The following is a 10,845-nucleotide window of genomic DNA, read 5'->3' on the forward strand; positions in this document are numbered from 1 at the left end:
CCCAGGGAACACAGACCGGGGGGTGGGCAGACAGGCCATCACAAACTTGTCAGCCCCTACTGCAGCCCCAGCCGCCCCCTGCCTCGCAATCTCCCAGACAAACGGAAGCTCCTCTTAACCTACCTCCCAGGTACCCCCCAACAAGGGTTCTGAATTCTAAAAACAGCCAAAACATTTGAATGGTTACATATGAAATGCTGTCCTGCATCTTTCTGTCTCAAAGATAGCAGCTGCCCCTCCCCCAGCCCCCCACCCAGCATCCCCCAAACGATTTCCGTGCCAAGATTAGAGGAGGTCCCAGGCCATGGGGTGCTCCTCGCCACGAGGGGCTGCTGCAGCGGTGCCAGGGCACAGGGCGGGTGAAAGGCAGCAGAGGTCCTGGCAGCACGGCCCAGTTCCCTGGTCTCTCTTCGTACAGGTTCTACTTGTTCAGGGAGAGAGCCTGCATTCGTTTTCCTGACAAGGTCGCATCATCTTTTGCCTTCCTCTCTTCTTTCTTCCTGGCAGCCTCTTCCCGCTGTTTTCGGATGATCGCCAGTGGGGCAAGGTAGGCCTTGGCTTGCTCTGTCTTCCCCGCTAAATGCATCTTCATGTAACGCTCTTTCGCTTTCTGCTTCTCAATTTCTTCTCTCTCTCTCCGTGACAGTTCCTTGGGCCCGTCCAGGTCCAGCTGTGTGACTTTTTTGGTTGTCTGTGCCACCCGGTTGGGGTTCTCGATGTTGATGAGCCCTTCCTTGGCCTTTGCGCTTTTGCTGGTAATCATCTTCTTCATCCTCGCTCTTATCTGAATCTAGGGCTTTCTTCTCTTTTTTTGGGTCACCTGCAGCCCCATCTCCACCTTCTTCTCCTTGTTCCTCTTCTTCCCGGGCCTTCTGCTTTTCAGCCTGGAGCTGCGCATCAATCTCCTCAGGGCTCGTGTACTGGGGCCCGGCCTTTGTGGCCTCCCTTTCTCCCTCCTTTAGGCATCGCGGCTCTGGCGGCTGCGGCGGCGGCGCCTCGAGCTGACACGGGAACCGGAAATTTCTCTTTAACACAATTTCAAGTATCTTTTTAATGTTCTATTCTCTTGATAATTTCTACAGAGTTTATGAGACCACCTATTTCCTTCTACCCTCCATAACTCTGAATATCAATTATAGTAATCTTCTGAAAATTAACAATTCCTCGCATCCCTCTCCAGGTGTTGCTGTCCCTCCCTTTAAGAGGGGAGGCTAGTTCTCTCCCTTTGATCTCCACTGATTTTGACTCACCACGTCTTCCATTTTTGTTAGGAAAGGCAGCCATGATGCTGTAAATAAAAGTAAGCTCAAGATTGGTAAATAAATGCTATGATATCATGTGGAGAAAGAGAAAACCACATGAAGGAGCACTATGAACCAGATGTAGGAGTGAAGCCTTCTAAGATCTTCCAATCCTGCCCTGCTACCAGCTGAATCAGCAGCATTGGGGAGCCCAATCAGTGCCAAGTGGAGTGAATTAACTGATCCCTGTTCAAATTCCTGAAATACAAAGACAAGTAAAAATAAGTAGTTGTTGTTTTAAGCCATCAAATTTTGAGAAAATTGCTGTGCAGAAATATACATATATATATAAAAAAAATCATTTAATATTTACCAATATGATTTTCAAAAGGAATCTTTTATATTAATTGTACTAGCGTTAGATATCAGTAAGGTTAGATATCTTCTCACATCCATTGGTTATTTATATTTCCACTTTTGTACTCTGCCAATCTCAATGTTTTGTCTGTTTTGTACTCTGCCAAATTTTCTATTATATTGTCCATTTTGTTCTCATGGAGAAAAATAAATCTCTAAATTTGTATATTAAGAATTAAATTCTCTGTCACTGGTTTTACAAAAAAAAATAGAAATTTTCCTCAGTTGACATGTGTAGTGTGTGTTGTGTATGTGTTCATAGGAATATATTGCATACATTTTTCATGTATTTCCTTTACGATTTCATATTTAGAAATGTTACATATGATGAGGCTGTTAAAATATTCAACAGGTTTTATTCTATCCATAGTTTTAGTTTTTTAAGTTTACATTGTGCTGTGCTGAGTCACTTGGGTCATGTCTGACTCTTTGCGATCCTTTGAACTGTAATCCACCAGACTCCTCTGTCCATGGGATTCTTTAGGCAAGAATACTGGATTGGATTGCCATGCCCTCCTCCAGGGGATCTTTCCGACTTAGGGATTGAACCTGCATCTCTTTCACCTCCTGCACTGGCAGGCAGGTTCTTTATCACTAGAGCCACCTGGGAAGCCCCAAGTTTATATTATATGATATGAAAAGTTAACCAAATATCTCAATTCTATCTAATTAAAAACTTATACTTTCTCCATAATTTAGTGTAGTGACAGACTTTATTTTTTTGGGGCTCCAAAATCTGCAGATGGTGATTGCAGCCATGAAATTAAAAGACACCTGCTCCTTGGAAGAAAAGCTATGACCAACCTAGACAGCATATGAAAAAGCAGAGACATTACTTTGCCAACAAAGGTACATCTACTCAAACCTATGGTTTTTCCAGTAGTCATGTATGGATGTGAGAGTTAGACTATAAATAAAGCTGAGCACCAAAGAATTGATGCTTTTGAACTGTGGTGTTGGAGAAGACTCTTGAGAGTCCCTTGGACTGCAAGGAGATCCAACCAGTCCATCCTAAAGGAAATCAGTCCTGAGTATTCATTGGAAGGACTGATGCCGAAGCTGAAACTCCAATACTTTGGCCACCTGATGTGAAAAGCTGACTCATTTGAAAAGACCCAGATGCTGGGAAAGATTGAAGGCGGGAGGAGAAGGGGATGACAGAGGATAAGATGGTTGGATGGCATCACCAATTCAATGGACATGAGTTTGAGTAAATTCCGGGAGTTGGTGATGGACAGGGAAGCCTAGCCTGCTGCAGTCCTTGGGGTCACAAAGAGTTGGACATGACTGAGCTACTGAACTGAAATGAAATTTTATACAGTCTGGGCCCATAACTTCTTGGTAGAAAGTCCTAAGTAAATGAGTGAAAAGAAAGAAAATGTGATTTAAAAAAATTCTATAGATAGTTGTTGGAAATCAAGGTAGTAAATGAATGAAAGGCTTAAAAGTCAAGTGAAAGATCATGGATGTAATCTGTTCTTATGGGTCAAACTACCTGAGGGCGCTTCAGAGAGATTTTATAGACATTTAGGTTATTTTATGAGACACTGAATGTGAGTAAGCAAAGTAGGACTTTTTATACACAACTATTGAAAAACATTTAACGAAACAGACTAAAACAGCAGTTTTCCTCAAAAAGTTTTCAGTTCTCAGGTGATGAGAAATTTAAGAAGACAAAGAATCCCAAAATGAGAACTCAGAGTGAGCCTCAACTAAGGGGACCTGCATCCAGGTCACTGATGTGACAAGACCTCCAAATTCCATCCATTTGGGATAACAGTGCAGCATGACTCCCAAACACATCCAAGAAGAGAAATCTTCAAATTCCTCTAGGTGTCATCAACTCCTCTAAACAGAAAATTGATTTCCACTATTTAGTTGCATTTAGAGATCACAGGACCAAAGCTAGCAAATAAGTTGAGAAAAATGACAATATGTTGCTAGGGAGAACCCCTAAATCAGGTGGTGAATGTGAAGTCTCAGAATGAGATGAACAGAGAATGTAATCAGGAAGTGCCAAAACAAATTAACCTTTTGGGGCTGTTGTTACTAATGGAAAGTTGAAGCCTCCAGCGCTGTGTACACTTGTCAGGTCAGACAGGTGCCCTTTCATAAGTCATCATCAACAACAGCCTGGGAGGAATTCTTTGACTCAGACACTCTGAGCTGAGCAATATTCTTGAGAAATAGGCAGACCATGTGCCCTGATTCTCATTTTCTCTTCCTGTCTATAAAAAATAATTTAAAATACCCACTTTCTACTTTTCACGACAACTCTGCCTCAGAACAGGTAAAACAAGTGGGGCCAATTCCCCTAAAGCCAGCCAACCAAGTAGAACTTTGAAATGTAGCTGAACATTGATGTTCTCTCCTCTCTTTAATGAGCAGATTTCCCCAATAGTCAGTTGGCAATTATTCAGTGGCCCCCAGGATTGTCTAAGCATAGCCCAAACCTTGATCTCATTTCATCAGAAATACATGAAAAAATGACAGCAACTAGCAAAAATATTCAATGAAAGCAATCCTTAATGTATATTGCATTGGAGTATCAGAATAAAAAATGTTTCATACTATTCAGTCCATCGTTTATAAACCCAGCACCATTTACTTTCTGTAATTTGCACACTTCAATACCGCTTTCTTATAGAAAAAGCCTAATTACAGTGATTTCAGTTAAAAAACCAGACTTAGAGTTGGAACATCAAGGCTTCTAAGGAATTTTCACCCAATAATTCATTCATTAGTTCATGTAACTGTTATGAAGAAAGTGTTACACCAAGAAATAAACCTCATTGGTGCAACCAGAGTGCTTATTCTAGAGTGCAAATCATACCTACCCACAGTTTGTCTACAGCATGATGAACACATTTGTAGACAACAAACATATGTATAAGGGGAAAGGGAGGTGGTTGGGATCAATTGGGAGATTGGGATTGACGTATACACACTAGTGATACTATGTATAAAATAGATAACTAATGAGAACATACTATATAGCACAGAAACTCTATTCAGTGCTCTGTAGTGACCTAAATGGGAAGGAAATCCAAAAAGAAGGGGATCTATGTATATGTTCAGGTAATTCACTTTGCTGTTACAGTAGAAACTAACATAGCATTATAAAGCAACCAATAATTAAAAAAAAAAAACTCTTAATATAGTTTACAATTTTCTACTAAAAGTGGTTGTGTGAAAATCTGTTTGAATTGTAGTATCTGAGGCTCCACCCCAGAGCCCCTGAATTAGTATTCATTTCTTCCCAGCTTCCAATGTACACTAAAAATACCAGTCTGATGATGATACTTCAAGCAACCCCAGTCTGTAAAGCCTTATGTGTGACAAATTTGGATTCCTCCTCCCACCTCATCTCTGTCACTGCCCCCCTTTCCTAAGTATACTACAAATCCCAGCCACACTAAACGTACTTAATGTTCACACAAAGCAAGGACTGCCAGAATTTTATTTCTTTAAAATCTCTGTATGAGCTACTCTTCCAATCCACCCCCTCTGTTTTTCAAATAGCTCTCCTCTTCCAGGCCTCCAGCTAGAAGTCACATCTTTCAAGAAACTTTCCTTGGCATCCTAAATTGGATAAGTCCCCCTCCCTTAGACTCCAATAACGATCCTCTCCTTGCTTCTATTGGAAAAGTAGTCCTATCTCTGTGTCGGCTCATTTACCTCTTTATATCTGCCATTAGTCTTCGGATGTTTTGCACTTTTAGTCTTGTTTATATCTTTACCATCAGCACTTGATAAAGTTCCTGGCCATAGGTGTGTGTGATCAGTCATGTCCTACTCTTTGCAACCCCGTGGACAATAGCCCACCATGCTCCTCTGTCCATGGGATTTTCCAGCCAGGGGATCTTCCTGACCCAAGGATCAAACCCATGTCTCCTGTGTCTCTTGCATTGGCAGACAGATTCTTTACCTGCTGAATCATTGGGGAAGCCATACAGAAGTGGCTAAATGTCTGATTGTTGAATAAATGCTTAAAAGATCTATCATGCATCTTCTCTAGGGCTATTTGTGTGTTAAGCATTTTTAAATTTTAGAAGATAAAATAATTATTTCTCTTCTGCTGCTAATTATTTATCAAAGGGAATTTAAAATATTGAGCAACAGAGACAAATACACCCAGGAAGGGAGGGATTCAGGAGGACCCATTCTAAGGAAAATCTCAGGCATGCCTGTTATCTGGTGGTATTCATTTTGATGAATTGCTACTCCCAGTCTCTGGTGTAGGGAGGTGCTTCATGGGATAAAACCACAACTACTTTAGAATATGCTGTATTTTATTTTCTGTACCAAACAGCAGGTTTTAAACTCACAGACTTATTTTCTTCTCCTGCTTTATGGCTGCTTGGCCGAGGACTGCTTAAACCTGGCAGTTTGCATTGGATAGAAAAGTCTCAGCAAGGGGGATATTGCAACAGTAACGTATTTTTTCAGGCAATAATATAAATGCTTTGAGTTCACAATTGCAGAGGTATTTAGATAGATGTGTGTGTTTGTCTTATTTCTTATGGAGAAGGTTAATGTAGTGTGTCTTATCTTTTTCAGACCATATGAACCTCTATCATATTCTCGTGTATCTTTATTGAATCATTTTTCTAGATTTCAGCAGCAACTTGGGTACCTCACATAGCACCACAAAAATATATATCAAAGTAATAAGAAAGTAGTTTCCTTTATTGTTTAGAAACTGAAAAAAAAAAAAAAACAGCAGCTGTGCCTAGGGTAGAAAGAGAGCCAATCTCTTTTGAGATTTGATTTGGATTTGTGAGCCTCTTTATCTGGTATAAGTTTCTTTCAGAGTGACAGTGGTATTTTAACAACATGGAGCCAAAATGGCTTGGATAAGTATGCTGCTGCTGCAGCTAAGTTGCTTCAGTCGTGTCTGACTCTGTGCGACCCCATAGATGGCAGCCCACCAGGCTCCCCCGTCCCTGGGATTCTCCAGGCAAGAACACTGGAGTGGGTTGCCATTTCCTTTTCCAATGCATGAAAGTGAAAAGTGAAAGTGAAGTCGCTCAGTCGAGTCTGACTCCTAGCGACCCCATGGACTGCAGCCCACCAGGCTACCCCGTCCCTGGGATTTTCCAGGCAAGAGTACTGGAGTGGGGTGCCATCACCTTCTCCTGGATAAGTATGCGATAACAGAAAAATAAATGCATAAACTTCAAATAAATTATTTCTCCATGTGAATTATGACCGATGCTCATCTGTTAATCTTTTTTTTTCCTCTTTGCCACAAGCTATTGCCCAACCAAATTTAGAAAGATACTCTTCCTATTAAGTCCATATAAAAGCATTGATCTATTGTGATAATAGTTTCTGATTTACTATTCTTGGCAAATCTACTTTCCTTCTAATTCTAATTTTCTTCCCTTATTAAACCTTCATGTTTTATAATAGTCTCTAATGAAGGATTGAAGATAGTTTCATGTATTTTGTAATAATCCTACAGAATTCTTCATTGCCTCCTAGATTAACTTTTAAATTTTTCTATATAAAATATAGAGTTGAGGGTGCAGTTTTCAACATTAATAACAACTTCAATACCATTACTATTTACTGAGTTTTTATAATGTTCTAGAAATTGGTTTAGGTGCTCTATGTTTATTTACTCTGACATAGTTCACAGAAATATTGACATTTTCATCTGAGAAAACCGAAGCTTAATTACTAAGTTATTTGGCTAATTTAAAAGCTAACACTAGAAGAACTTGATTTGAACTCGAGATTCCCAGTGCCAAGCCTTGTTCATGCTATTGCATTATTTTGATTAAATATTCAAGTGTACAAGGAGACCCTTGATGTAAACTATGCATTTCATACCATATCAAATGTATTTCTGATGAAGAAATAATGTGAGCTTATATTTTACATTCAGAGAAAATATTGTTTAAAAACAAAACTTTGTCTAATTGCAGAAAGAGAAAAATTACCAACAATTTTTCCCTAAGACCCATAAAACAGCAGGTGATACAGAGGTGTTCCATTTAGGGTAAATCTCATTAGCTCTAAAATTTGTTCAATAGCACAATAAAAAGAAAATTCCAAGTCATTAAAGCCTTCTCAATCTTCACTGCTATAAGCACCTGATGAAATAAGTACACGATTCATCCTGCTGGTAAAAGCAATTTTTAAATTCAAAGCTACAGTTAATTTAACATCATACAAGGTCAGGGACAATAATTGTTGTGTCCTTACTTTGAAGAAAAAAGAGAAATGGACCATATATGAATCAGTAGTGGCTGAGGCACAAAGCATGAAGATACACCCCATGGGAAGAAAGCAAAACCTCTTTGCCAAGGTCTGTGGCCAATTATCACCATATAAGGTGTCATGGATCTTGATGGAGATTTACACTATATATTCCAAAGGGAAATGACTTGTCATTTCCTTTATTTTGACAGGTCCATAGGAAGCATTTTAACATAGTGGAGGGAAGACACTTTATATCTATGTTCAAAATATGACTTAGGTCAAGTGACCATCTTCCTAGGGGCAGTTTCCACATCTAACAAATAATCCCTGAGAACACTCTCAACTGTGTGTTATTATGAGGCATATATACTATTATGAAGTATGAGTAACAAGCTTACAGTTACTACTAAGATGGACTTTTTTCATGGTAAGATATACTTAACAAGAATAAAATATGAAAAAAAGTCTTTAAATCATTTAGATATAATTTGAAGGTATAATCAACTACATAACACATTACTAGGTGACATGATTATTTTCGTGGCTTCCCAGTGGCTCAGTGGTGAAGAACTCACCTCCCAATGCAGGAGATACAGGAGATGCTGGTTGAATCCCTGGGTGGGGAAGATACCCTGGAGAAGGAAATGGCAACCTACTCCAGTATTCTTTCCTGGGAAATCCCATGGACAGAGGAGTCTGGAGAGCTAAGGTCCAGGGGGTTGCAAAGAATCAGATATGACTGAGCACACACCCACACATACCTCATGATTGTTTTCCACAATGACTACTTTTTCTTAAATTTATTACATATGCTCATTGACTTAAGCAAAATGCACAAAGTCAGTGTACTGAAATGAGGTAACAAGTGTATTTTTTAAATGAATATTCAATGCATTCTGAAGTCATTGGTGCAATAACTTCCTTGATTTTCCTACTGACATCTCAATACTCCTCATGTCTAGATTCTACCTACAGGTCCCAAACTGGGAAAATGTACTAGGTTGAGTTCCAGAGACTGAATTTTCATGGGTAACATACTAATTTAAAGAAGTGAATTAAAATAAATAATTTTTTAAAAAAAGAAATGAAAATAGAGTTAACAAAGGGATTGAGCCATGCATCAAAGAAAGGAGCCAGAGTTTATTACCAATGAAATTTAGAAGGTTAGTAACACAGTCATGTCTGACTCTCTGCAATCCCATGGACTATAGACCGCCAGGCTCCTCTGTCCATGATATTCTCCAGGCTAGAGTACTGGAGTGAGTTGCCGTTTCCTTCTGTAGGGGATCTTCCCATCCCAGGGATCGAACCTGGGTCTCCTGCATTGCAGGCAGATTCTTTACCAACTGAGCTACTACTGCTGCTACTGCTAAGTCACTTCAGTCGTGTCCTAGTCTGTGTGATCCCATAAATGGCAGCCCACCAGGCTCCGCCGTCCTTGGGATTCTCCAGGCAAGAACACTGGAGTGGGTTGCCATTTCCTTCTGCAATGCATGAAAGTGAAAAGTGAAAGTGAAGTCACTCAATCGTGTCCAACTCTTAGCTACCCCATGGACTGCAGCCCACCAGGCTCCTCCGTCCACGGGATTTGCCAGGCAAGAGTACCGGAGTCGGGTGCCATTGCCTTCTCTGACTGAGCTACTAGGGAAGCCCTTATTACCAATGGAGAAGCATCAGATGCCAGGTCTATATGGTAAAAGTAAATCCTTCCTTCCTTAAACAAACCATTAATTGTGGTTCTATTGTGTTCTAGGTGTTCTGTTAGTTATGTGAAAGTGAAAGTATTCATCATTGAGTCATGTCTGACTCTTTGAGACCCCCATGGACTATAGCCTGCCAGGCTCCTTTGTCCATAGGATTTCCCAGGCAAGAATACTGGAGTGGGTTTCTGATCCCTTCTCCAGGGGATCTTCCCCACCCAGGGATCCAATCTGCATCTCCTGAGGCTCCTGTATTTCTGGCAGATTCTTTACCATCTGAGCCACCAGGGAAGCCAGTGGTAAATAAATTAGATGTGACACCTGCCTCCATGAAACTTAAAAGTCTAGTAGATATAGTCAAGAAAATAAGCAAAATGGAACATCAGTTCCATGAGATCAATCTACTGCATGATATCCATGAAAAGGCAAACAGAGTCCATAGGAGCCAGAGATGTCAGCAGGGCATCAGGAAAACGCAGCATTGCGGGGTGTCAGGAAGCTCAGCATTGAAAGGGAATTGCTGATACAAATTGGTCAGTAGGATATGGGAACTAATGAAAGGAAGAAAGATTTTGTTCTGATCAATTACAAGCCCCTTTACAGTGGAGGCAGCCAGCCCTTAAAAGCCTTGGTAGCTGTTGTAGTTTAACTCCACTCCAACCTCTGGGAATAGTAAGAATAGTGGCTAATACATAATGCTCATATTTTATATTGTGCCAGACACTGTGCTAAGAACTTACATTTTTAATATGTCATTTGCCTCTAAAACACTTTGAAATAGATGCTATTATTATCCTCATTTTACAGATGGGGAAACTAAAGCAAAGAATAGGTTTAACACTAATAACACAGGTCACACAGATGATAAGTCACAGAGCCAGGATTTAAATCAGACCTCAGGCAGCAGAATTTGACTCTTAATTGCTGTGCTATTTTGCTTCTCAGTGTCATTTTAATTAGGCCAGATTATAAACAGCAAGTTCTATAGGATGGATAAGCAAGCATCAAAGTGTTATATTTCCTATTCCCATGCTTACCTTCTGTCCCATCTGGTGTGATATTTTGGCATAAGCCTCATGTCTGGGACTAAATGCTCACTTTAAACCAGAGTTCTGGTACTTGGATGGAGCTCTGCTTCTTCCGCATTTCAGCTACTGCTTTGAATCTGCCTGGTACCAAGTTGTCACAAAATCAAGACTTAGCCTCATCTTCACAAGCATTCCAAAAATCACACGTTCTGTCTCTGAACATGGAGTGGCTGGCATTGCAATCAGTTC

General features: G+C 40.2%; 1 pseudogene; it reads right to left on the reverse strand.

Moving 5' to 3' along the window:
• Window positions 1-421: 421 nt before the first annotated feature.
• Window positions 422-966, reverse strand: LOC129647746 (28 kDa heat- and acid-stable phosphoprotein-like; annotated as a pseudogene).
• Window positions 967-10,845: the final 9,879 nt, after the last annotated feature.

The sequence above is a fragment of the Bubalus kerabau genome, chromosome 3, assembly GCF_029407905.1.
Source record: "Bubalus kerabau isolate K-KA32 ecotype Philippines breed swamp buffalo chromosome 3, PCC_UOA_SB_1v2, whole genome shotgun sequence".
Classification (NCBI taxonomy): domain Eukaryota; kingdom Metazoa; phylum Chordata; class Mammalia; order Artiodactyla; family Bovidae; genus Bubalus; species Bubalus kerabau.